The 12512-nt window shown below is 42.1% G+C and overlaps 1 protein-coding gene across 4 annotated transcripts in view; it reads right to left on the minus strand.

The window, feature by feature from the left end:
* HHAT (hedgehog acyltransferase) overlaps positions 1 to 12512 on the minus strand; it is a 179623-nt gene that overhangs the window by 34891 nt on the left and 132220 nt on the right. The gene's annotated exons all lie outside the window — the stretch shown is intronic.

The raw sequence follows: 12512 nt of genomic DNA on the forward strand, positions 1-12512 counted from the left end.
GCATCTAAGGAACTGGGAGGTCGCTCTGCCCAGGGATTTTTCAGTATCAGAATTGAACTCTTGGTGCTTTTATAGAAAAATCTACTCCTGATTTCCCCCCAGTCTATCTTAATTTAGAAAAAAATGGGGTTTTTTTAAATGCTGCTTCTAAACAATTATGGGTTTGCTTATCTACTGCAAATCGCCCAGAGATCTACCAGTAGATCTTGATCTTTTTTACTTTTTTTTTTTTTTTTTGCATAACCCTGGTTTAGAAAACTGCAAGGCAAAGATCATCAACATAGCCAAGAGGAAATTACTTTTGAGGTTGTTTTGAATTTGCTAGCTGTCTTCACTTTTTCCAAAAGAAAAAGAGCCAAAGCTAACATTGATTTTCTGCTTCTCAGTAAACCCCCAAACAGACAGTTGTTCAAAAGAACTGACAGAGATGTTGCTGGTGATCTTCAAGGAAGCTCCCTAGATACGGTGCCCTGGGAGACCTCAACGTCACGTTGACAAGAACTCAGAAATTGGGCCTGATATTTGGGCAGACAGTGGAGAAATCTGTTTGTTACCTATCTCCAGCTAAATATGACCAGAGCATGGATTGTTCCACGCTGAGCTGGTATCTACAATGCAAGCTGCACAAAAAAGAAAAAAAGAAAGAAAGCAAGGAAGTTGAAATACTGAGGAGAGAGGGGGAAAACAGTGTGAAGCTCCTCTTTCCTGTCTTGCTTCCCATTTTAATGAAAGCCTATATTAAAACCAAACTCCCTGTTCATAGGTCTGATTATGTTATTTTAGAATCCAATGCTTTGTAAAGGTTGATTATGGAAATTGTTTTCATGTAAATAACTTCTCTTGTAGTGACATGAAACAAGCCTTTTTCAGTGGTGGCCCCCTGTTTATGGAATGCTGTCCCCAGTACTAGCTGTTTTTAGGCACCAGAAAAAAACATTATTTTTCACCCAGGCCTTTGGACCTTAATTTTAGCAGAGTAGGGTAGAGTTGTATCCCACCTTCTCTCTCTCATTTGTGTATTTTAGGATGTTTTTTATACTTGTTTTCAACGTTAATTTTTTGTAAGTTGCTTCGAGTTTCATTTTTTGTACAGAAGCGGCTAATATGTATGAAATTATTATTATTATTATTTCAACAAATAGCTTCCTATGAGGCACCTCTATTCTCAAATTAGAAAGAGACACTGAAACAAGCATTACCCAAACAACTTTCCTAAGTGTATCTCATGTGGCTTTTTAAACTCAGGTGTACAGGGGCGCTCCTCAGGAAAATACGTAAAATGCCCTTGCGTGAATGCACATTTCCCCATGCACATAAGGCCAACATTTATTTCCCCCTCGAGCTGGTCACTCATAATGGCCCAAACTGATTCTGTCAGAAGAAAGACTAACAGATAACTTTTGTTACTATCCTGTCAGGGGTCCCTTTACCTTTTTAAGTACTAATCGTGAATTCATTCACCGTGTGGACGCTTATGAAACCAAAATGGCAACATCCTTTCACAAGGTGAGTGTATCAGTATGCTTGGTGGAACTTCAATATTTGTCGGAGGGGGGTGAGGGATAGAGAATGAGGTGGGGTGGAATGGAGTATCCTGTACAGTAAATAGGCATGGCTGTCTAGATTCCCTGATCAGGAACATTCACAATACCTGCTCAGACTAGCAGAATAGGACAATTATAACAGTATATACTGTAGATATGATTTTTAAACAAGTATGTGAAAAGGCTGGAACAGGTCAACCTTGAAACAGGCTTGTAAAATTAACCCAAACCCAAAACATATGCATCAAACTTGTTCAAGAGCCAACCTTCACAAAGTGGAGGTGAATGTAAAGCATTCATTGACTACACATGCATTAGTCAAAACTATTTCCCATATCTCTTCCCAGAATCCTGACCGCACCAACGCCTGTGTATTTCCATTTCTTATTCCTTTAGCTTTACCTTATCAGTCAGACAACAAACTTGATGATAAAGCTGAAGACCCTGTATTTTCATTTGGCCTATCAGCAAGGAAAAGAAGGATGAGAATTAAAAACCTTTCCGACAGAGTCAACAGACGCGACTCTACAGCTTCATTTTTATGGAAATTTAGAGAAGCAGAGATGTTATGTCCAAAGCAATAAAACTTCATCCTAAAGTGTGTGGTTTTTTTCTTGCTAAGGCAGGATGCAGGGCCTGAGCTGAGGTGGGGAAAGGCATGATCACATCTTACTCTACCGGAAGCCCACCTCCTCAGTAAATATATTTTCTCAACTATGCCAGAAATTGCATCTCACTCTTCCTGCATCTAAATAAACTCCTGGCTTCATTTGAATGCATTATTGTCTGGTGAGAATAAAGCAATAATTATTGAGTGCCGGTGTGATTTCTATTCTTTTCTGAATGAAACAGAGTCAAGGAAACAGTGGTTTGCAGTTAAGAAGCTATTTTGGTGCAACAAAATACATCTCCTGGAAGAGGAAAGACCACGCAGGAATAACTGTATGCTACTGCACACATTCTTCTGGCGCCGTGGTCTAAACCATTGAGCCTAGGGCATGCCGATCGGAAGGTCAGAGGTTCGAATCCCTGCGACGGGTGAGCTCTCATTGCTCGGTCCCAGCTCCTGCCAACCTAGCAGTTCGAAAGCACATCAAAGTGCAAGTAGATAAATAGGTACCACTCCGGTGGGACGGTAAACGGCGTTTCGATGCGCTGCTCTGGTTTCGCCAGAAGTGGCTTAGTCATGCTGGCCACATGACCCGGGAAAACTGTCTGCGGACAAACGACGGCTCCCTCGGCCAGTAAAACGAGATGAGCGCCGCAACCCCAGAGTCGTACGTGACTGGACTTAACTGTCAGGGGTCCTTTACCTTTTTACTGCACACATTCTTCCCCTGCAGTAAGTTCCCATCTGTAGTCTACAGTTAAAGCAGTATCATTCCATATTAAACAAAAATGGCTTCCTTCAAAGAATCCTGAGAACTGTTATTTAAGGGTGCTGACATTAGGAGACCCCCATTCCCCTCAAGGAGCTACTTCAATAGTGTTATTATTGTCTTGTTTGCTGCCCTGGTCTCCTTCGGAAGCAAGGGTGGGATAACAATCCAGTAACTCATCATTATTATCCTCCTCACCATCTGGCCCTTTGCCCCACACAGAATATGTCTTAGGCTACCCCTGACATTTCCCTTTTGTTATCACAGCGCAAGATTTGAGCAGGCTACCGCTGAGCGTTCCTCATATGCTATTTCTTTTCTAAACATTCATTATCTTTGTTGATTGCTTCTGAATCCCTTCATTTTTTTGACACTCAGTAAAGCAATCATCAAGAATGATGCAACGTTGGAAAGATAATGTGTGTTTCTGAATACAGTGCTTTTAAAGCAAATAAAAGTGGCACATGCCTAGTCACTCCTCTTCTTTGAACATGGGGTGCTAACTATGTTTTGCATAGGAGATACCTGTCGGCTGCGATAAAACATTACCAATCACATTGGCCTGGAATTAAACCCAAACTGTAGCTCTTTAAATCCACTGTGTTTTCTGGTCTTGTGTTTCCTTTCCGCACCACAGAAGTTGGTTTCAACAGGGATCACCAGTAGGCATATTTTGAATTTTGAGAATTTTGAAAGTCTTGGGGAACCAGTAAAAAATAAAAAAGACAGCGCACTAATAGCAAAAGCAACCTCAACACGGTTTATGCAGCTATGGAGTTTTCCACTAAAAAATCCCAAACCTCGCCCAACACGAACAAGACAGAGCTCATATGAATTGCGCATTCATTTCATGACATTAAAGAAGCAAACCTCTTTCCACATTTCCCTCTCCGGTACAATTAGTTTCCAGTCTCTGATATGCCATATTACAATGCATGTCAGGAGAGACACGCCAGGATGTTCAGACCTGTCGTCTCCCAAGTGGTCTCTGGTGCTGCAGGGGGCAGCTGCCACTACAGTGAAGTCAAGCGGTTGTCTTCTCTGTGATGTTTGAAGGCTCCCCCTCCCTTCCTCCTTCTTCTCTCATTTGTTCTCACTTACTAAGCTCACAGATCCAAGGACAGCCACTTACCGGTACATACTTTCTCCAGCTTTGCTATCTTAGTATTAAGTATAGAGTAAGGTAACGTGTTTGCATATCATTAAGGCGTATTTGAAAAACAAATATCACACACGAAATAGCATGCACACGAAAGCTCATACCAAGAACTAACTTAGTTGGTCTTTAAGGTGCTACTGGAAGAATTTTTTTAAATTATTTTTTTTTACTATGGCAGACCAACACGGCTACCTATCTGAAGCTGATAAAAGTTAGATTGGGCTAAAGTTGTAGATTTTGTCGGCCTAGTTCTATTAATGGGAGCTATCCCACAACCCAGTGGCAATTTTTGCTTTTGGCTGGCATCTGTCTGTCTCGGGAGACAATGGAAATGGCTTGACCTTTCTTTCTTTCTTTCTTTTTTGCAATTGGGTGGGGAAAGCCAATCTGTGTTGATTTCAGCCAGACCAACATGGTTGAAGTCAGCAGAGGCTGACTGCAAAACACAGCTGCTATATAATGCATTGCAAAGAGAAAATGCATCAGTCCCAAAAAAGGACATATATTTGCATAAAATTTGTATATGCTAGTTTACATGCATACACACAGAGAGAAATACTTAAGATACTTTAGACAGAAATGTACTCAATATAGTAGGGAAAATTGTGACCCGTGGCTGCTCCAATGGATGGGCAGTTTCCCGCACCCTGGTTCTTTGTCCTTCAGCTGGAAGTGGTTTAAACAGCTGATCACACAGAGGACTATTTCAAAAGGAAGACTGCCATCTGCAGATGGACATATTGATGAAGCTACAGGCTGAACACAATGTATAAAACTGCCTTTACTACCCTCCAGAAGTGACGCAAACTTCTTTTCTTGTTAAAGGAGACCAGTGCTGTATTTTCTTGGGTAAGTTCATTTCCAAGATGGTTAACATTTTACAAAATTGTTTTAAACAATGCAGGCACCTCACTTTTAACCTTTAAGGATGTCTTGGATTAAAAGCCTAAATAAACAAGCAGATTGAGCTGCCATAACACCGCTTAAGAATCTGTCCCATTGATCGTGCCTCGAATTACACTTGCTTTATTCTTGCGTGATTTGAAGAAACCTCACTCGTAGTGTTAAGGAAAATCCTATTTGTGAATAATCTCTCTCACTAGAGACATTGTTTGCAAATCTTTCATCCCCTTGTGTGGATTAGCTTGGTAATGCTACCCAAGGTCAGTTTGCCTACGCTGGCTATCTCAGCCAGCCATGTAGCTTGCCTGCTGCTGCCCAGGAGACTTTAATTTGTACAGTCTGATTTATAAATTCCCTTCCCCCACCCCACCATTTTAATTCTTGCTTCATGCAGGTGAGGGATATTTATTTTAGCTCGACACACTGTGTGCAATCAGATCTGTTTTGAACTTTGCACTCTTCATAGCATCCCAGCTGAATTTCCCTCTGCCTTTGCAGAGAGAATTACTCTTTCAAATTAAGGAACTTAAAATGGAATAGATGTGCATCAGGGGCCATTAATCCTCATGTGAGGGGGCAGCAGTCATAAACCACACGGGAACCTGTTTTTCAGGCTGTTGACAGCTAGGCCTGAACACAGTAGCTTGCATTCATATTTCGAGCGCTTCCTGCTTAGATTCCCCCCTGCCCCCCAAAATGAGGAGCGTTCTTTGAGCAGTTGCATCCTGGTAATTTTCAAAAGCCAAAGCCAACTGGTGCCCTCAAGCAGTCTTCTTTTTAAAAGAAAAGAAAACAAAACCATAACTTTCATAACAGACAAATTGTTTCCGCTTTATCTGTCCCCTGAGGCAGCTGCCACATTCTGCCTAACGGCAGGGCCAACCCAAGACAGAGTCACTTTCACTATGACAAGCCTTAGAGTGATCTACTCAATCTTCATGGCTGATTGAGAGTTGAAACTGAATTAGCCCGTGCTTTTTAAAAAATAGGTACCAGTGGGTGGGGGGGACATGGAGGCTGGACAAACTAGTTCTATTGCTGGGGCAGACACTGAAGACTAGGTCTTATAGATATTAGTAAAATTTTGAAAGCCTGTGTCTCTGTTGTAACCAATAAAGGTCATGGCCACTTTAAACTCCATTTCCAGTTGAAGTGTCACTCTTACTCTCTAGTTGGCCACTGCCCCACACTGCAGGTACTGGGAGAAGGGAATGACTAAAGACTGCTACTCCCCAAAAAGTGTAGCATTAAGATTAGTAGTGAAACTTTTACCTCTGGAAAGAATCCAACTGGAAAGAGTTGCACTCTGCACTATGTCCCTTCATCAACCTTATTCTCCACAATAATAATGCTTTCTGTATAAATACTAGAATGGGAGCCATTTTCATCTTCAGAAGAAACAGAAACCAGTATTTTTTTTTTGGGGGGGGGAGCCATTTTTCACATTTAGAATGTCTTTCAAAATGATTTTTTAAAAATGCGTGATTTCTGCACACCCAGTGGGTTAACGTACCCACATTCTTCTGCTCCCCACGAGAGCAGAGTTTCCTACCGGAAGGATAATCACTGTTCTTTACTGCAGCTGGGAAAAGGCGATAAGTAACAAAAGTAAATATATGTAGAATTTCCGTCAAAGTCTAGCTTCAAGAATAATGATGCTTACAGTTAAGGAATGTGTGTTTTTCTTTAAAAAAAAAATACCAAAGATATGTAATTTACAATAAGACAAAAACACTTTTTGCAAATGATTTTTTTGTGCAAATATGTGGAAGACAGACTTTGCAAAGAAATTGCTACATTTTAAACAAGTTTCAGCCTTAGTCTAATAAAATATTTAAGGCGATGGGGATTAGGCTGGAGTGTAGGGGAAGACATCAGGAGTCAGTTTAATATTATTCTGCTGCCTTCGTCACCACAATGGTGCCCTTGAGGTCTTTCCTGGGTGCTCACAAAGCCTCTGTGCCCCCCCCCATTGCTCCCTTGGTCATGAGGTGGGGAGAGCAATTATCTTTCTCTCCACTTAAGAGCACATTATGTGTATACTACCCTTCATCTGTAGATCTCAGGGCAGTTCGCAGCATAAAAATACAAGATAAAAACACAAAATGCATAGCAGAAACAAGAACAAACCAGTAACCCCATTCCTCAACCCCATGGAGCAGAAGGAGGAAGATAGAAGAGTGACACTCTTTCCCGCTTTATCTTTCAGCTCTATGGTGCTTTCCAAGGTTCGGATTAAGGGCTCTTCCAGGCTTCCACTTGTCCCACCACTCCCCGCCCCTGGGGAAACCCAACCTTTGCTGCTGAACCACAGCAAAAGTCTGTTGGATTTTCCACGGATTGATGTTTGTTCTGATTCAGTGCCAAAGAGCGAGTTTTCTCAGGGAAAGCCATGGGACAAACAGAAAACCGCTCAGACCTGCGCTTTCTAGACATGGGACAAGTGGAAGTGTAGACAAGCCCTAATTCTGCTGGATCCAACTTTTATCCAGATACATTGGGAAAGGGAATTGTGTGCACATGTGCTTTCCTTCTGTCTCTTGGGGGAAGTGATGGGGGGAAGAAAAGTGAGCAAAGGGTTGGAGCCCAGGGAACCAGCTCAAAAATCCAAATTCTAGCAGGAGCAACTAATATAACATATCCTTGTTGTTCACAGGTACGTCCAGAATATGTTGTTATTGTTTAGTCGTGTCCAACTCTTCGTGACCCCATGGACCAGAGTACGCCAGGCACTCCTGTCTTCCACTGAGTTTGGTCAAACTCATGTTGGTAGCTTTGAGAACACTGTCCAACCATCTCGTCCTCTGTCATCCCCTTCTCCTTGTGCCCTCAGTCTTTCCCAACATCAGGGTCTTTTCCAGGGAGTCTTCTCTTCTCATGAGGTGGCCAAAGTATTGGAGCTTCAGCTTCACAATCTGTCCTTCCAGTGAGCACTCAGGGCTGATTTCCTTAAGAATGGATAGGTTTGATCTTCTTGCAGTCCATGGGACTCTCAAGAGTCTCCTCCAGCACCATAATTCAAAAGCGTCAATTCTTCGGTGATCAGCCTTCTTTATGGTCCAGCTCTCACTTCCATACATCACTACTGGGAAAACCATAGCTTTAACTATACGGTCCAGAATATGTGGCAATACAAACAGCAAGAGCATCCTTTTAAACAGTACAAGCATAATTGGGCTGCACATAGTATTGCTCCTCTTTGCCCGAGCATCATCGCACCTACTCATCCAGGAATCAAAGCCCATGGCAAGAGGCTACCATGTCTGGATCCCAACTGCATGGGGGAATTGCACACAGAGATGAATGGGAAGGGAATAAAATGTCCTGCATGCTGGATACACCTTATCCCAAGTGTCTGTGTTTGACAATAAGACACTGTGGATGGCCACAGCATAAAAATGTTTTAAATAAATAAAGCTTGCTTGGTGGTGACTGGGGTAGCTGGAAATTGCACACCTCCAGGTGGAAGATTAACCTTTCAACAATTTTTGTAGTTCAGGAGAGCTGGTGAATGGAGTAGAGGCCTTGCCATGCATATTTTTTCTCCACTCTGACCCAATAGCTGGGTTGCATGTATGGACGGGGAAATCTCATAACTATAAGGCATGGATGGAGAAATCTCTCAGTGTTGGTTTCTCTCAGTTAAATGCAGTCCCCCACATTTCCACATCAGTTTGCAACGGTGATGATGTTGGGAATGATTTTAAGAAGTCCTCATAAAAATTCACCAGCAGATTTTGGTGTGAGTTTCTCCACCTATATCTGTATGGAGTCTTGCATACAAAAAGGCTGAAATCGTTCCACTTAGCATCAGAGGAACATTACAGTCTGGAGCCTGTACTAGAGCACCCAAAGAAGATCGCGGTTCACCAGATTACGAGTCCACTGCTCTTAACCACTACACCAAAGAGCTGATTAGTGAAAAGCCTGCTGTGTAAAATAGGACAACACGCAAAGCACAATCCCAATGGTGAACTCTTTCGGATCAGCACTCTGTTTTTAATTTGTGTAAAATAAAAACACCAACCAATAAATTATTGGAAGTAGGGAGCTAAGTAACATGTGTATGCAGGGAAATAAGTGTTTATTGCCTTGCGTCGTTATTTCCTTTTTCAATCCGTAATTTGTCTTTTGGCTCAAGCAGGTCCTTAAGGCAGCTGACAATCATTTATCAGAAAACAAACCACAACAGCCCATATAACAAAATAGGAAAAGAACATTAATATCTCAGCAGAACAGAGCAACAGGCCTGGCATCTCAATTATTAAATTTCCTGAGGCACGTCAGCTCACTACTCCAAGCTAACTATTGCTCATTTAATGTTTCTTGAGTCCATACTCAATATTTTATATACAGTTACTTCTCAACAACTATGCTTCTCTCTTATGTTATGTTTCACCTTGCAATATCAAGCAGAATGCTGCAGGCCAGGATGCCAAAGTCCTCTACAAAAAGTAAAGAGGCACACTGAATACTATGAGCTCACGTAAAATAAAGAATGAAGAAAATTTAGAGATCATACGGTAGTTTTGGGGTACCCAGAAACTACAAGCATTTGCAATCACTCTGACCTAAGGTGGCAACTTATGCGCATTACCAAAAATGTGGGCCAAAGAGGGCACAGATTTGCATAGCAGTTGCGTATACCAATTTATGTGTTGTATCCAGCTCTGTTGTCCTGCTCCCACAGGGGACCTCTGCTTGTACAACTGAACTTCCCCCTCCTCTTCCCCACAGGTCTGGAGGACTCTCTGGAACAAATATGGGGGGCACATGGGGGAGGAGAGGAAAGAGGGGTCCTGTTTCACATGCGGACGTCCAGTTGCATAGAACTGGAATACAACCCTACATGTACAGATGTAAGTTCAGAAATAATTACTGCAATTATTAGAAATGCAGTTGTTGCCCCACAAGGGGACAACTGGGACAAGGGGGCTTGTGGGCCTGCTCCGCCTGCTACCCACATGCTGCTACTGATGGGCAACTTCAAGGACCTTGTTTTCCCATTAGATGGCTCTTTTATCTTTAAACTGTTCTTGGACCCTCCTAACAGAGGATGATCATCTGACAGCCCTTCAAACAGAGGACAGTCCTCTGCAAAGAAGAGAACAGGGCCACCCTAATCTGATCGCAGGTCCAGGGCCTGTGAGAGTAGATTAAGTTGTACACTTACAAGTCCAAGTAGCTTTCTTTGGTTTAAAATTGCAATGTTCCAGTTCATTATTAAATACAATGCCTGCCCAAAGTCATTTGATTCAACAGAACCCTGAGCAGTCAAGACAATCGGGTAATCTGGGAGAAAATCATGCTTTCGTCTCTTGCCTCTAAAAATAGTGTGTACATCTTCTTCTTTTTAAAATGCTGTTTTACCTTCCCTATGACAATGACTGGTTTTTCAGCTCTATGCAAACAGACAGAACAAATACCAGGTTATATTTGGCTACGTGCCAGGTGGCTGAAACAAGAACAGACCTTCATACTATGAGCCTGTTCACCCAGTTCTTCATTCACACATGTAAAGGATCCTGACAGCTGAAGGACAAGACCCTTTCAGACTACTGTAATGTGTGAACTCAGCAATTCTGGATATAGGATCCAACCATTCCTGTGACCAAGCCAGCTTTTGCTATAATGAGAATTATTATTGCCGAGTTTACAAGCTACATTTGCCCTGCATTTTGCTCACAGTGAAATTTCTGAGCCGAGAGGGTTGTGGTTGGTACACGTCAGAAGACATTGGAGGGGACTCAAGGAAGTTTTGATGTAGCTGAAACGCTTCTCAAGAAGAGTGATGGTGATGGTTCCATAAACCCTTATCTGGGATGTCCAAATAACATTGATTCTTTCAACTGGGCTATGTACCTAGCAGAGGTTGGCGCAGAGAGTGGTGTTGCTCTCTTGGCTTCCCAATGCCCTGAATTGCTGCCGGTCACTGCGAGGGGAGGACAAGGCATAGGGAGCTCAACATGCTGTATGAACAGTGCCACCCTGCCTGTACCACCCTGCTCAGGCTAGCTATGTCATTTGCCTCCCGATGACATTGGATGTCCAGCTGAAGACTGCTGTTGATACGGTGTTGGTTCATGTCTGATCTGCTTTGTACATAATCTGTAACAATGCAGCCAGCACCTAATTCATAAAGATGGGCCTGATTATATAGAAACAAAACATAAAATGTCCATTCTGCTGTACTTCAGATTTAAGCTACTCTTGCAAATGGCAAGGCAGAACATTTGAAGACAAAACAAAGAAGTTCCCATCCAAGAGAAAAGTCACCTTTCTTCTGCCGGGTTCAAAGATGCAATTTTACATATTTCAACCACGATCAGGAAGGATCTTACACTTTTCACAAAAACACCAAATTCACATCATTTGTGGACTAAAACACAATGACAATTTTCAGATATTGAGGCACGTGGTTTCTACTTGCAATAACATTTCTACTTGAGCATGATATAACACAAAGTTACGTATCTCTCTAAAAACATGATATGGTCCCAAAGCTATCCTAGTGTGTTCAATCATGCAACTGTATTGTTTAATGTGTTTTATATAATATACATGTGCAAATGCACAAATGGGAGAACTGTGAAAAGTTCAGATCTGGACCTGCACTATAAGAGGCCAGCCGAGGAGTAGCAAACGGATGCTCACACATTTTAACTCAGAATTACAGCATAGTGTGCTGCAATCCCAATGCTCCCTGCTCTCTATTTATAGAGCTGCTTGGCCTTTAATGTCAGGGTTGCCACACGTTGGGAATTTCCTGGACATAGACGGTATTCAGCCCTCGTAAACAGCGTCCAGGCAGAAATTGCTTAAATGTCTGGGACGTATGAAAGCCCATGTATGGCAACCCTATATAATGTGGAAGACAAACAGCAAAGAACAGTGTCCACAGCACTATGGTGCTGCTCTGTGTTTCTGGGATGGGAAAGTACAGAGTTTTTCCTGATGCTAGTGGTGATTCCTTGCTAGTTGAAGCAATGGGTAATTAGGTGGCTGTGAATGAGGGAAGGAACCGCACAATAAAGAATTGTCGGTGGTAGACTGCCTTCTCACAAACTATTATTTACAAAGTTCTTCTTCCTCTCACATAAATGGAACAGAGGAAAGAGAGAGTCATAGAAAGATTATTTTTAACACTCTGTAATTTAATGTCTCTTACTTCTCAACAAGGAAGATGTAGTACCATTGCCCTGAGCAGTTTTGAAATTGAGTTATTCACTTTTCAGTACTATGGGTCTGACCAGCAAATTGCTTAAAAGTGATATTTCATATCCTATTTACTGCACAATGGGGGCAGTACAGAAAAACAATTATTGCTGAGGCACCTAAAAAGTCTGTATGATGCATACAGATGCAGCGAGTGCCTTCGATGAGGAGAGGAAACATTTCGGGCATCCTAGACATTCTCTGCATCTGGTGACATAGTCCCCTGCCTATGAAAGTTCATGCTACAATAAAAGTACAACAAAGGTGCAAAATGTTGTGTGAAATGAAAATACATGAGAGCTGGTCCAACTG

The sequence above is a fragment of the Podarcis filfolensis genome, assembly GCF_964270895.1.
Source record: "Podarcis filfolensis genome assembly, chromosome: 3".
NCBI classification, from domain to species: domain Eukaryota; kingdom Metazoa; phylum Chordata; class Lepidosauria; order Squamata; family Lacertidae; genus Podarcis; species Podarcis filfolensis.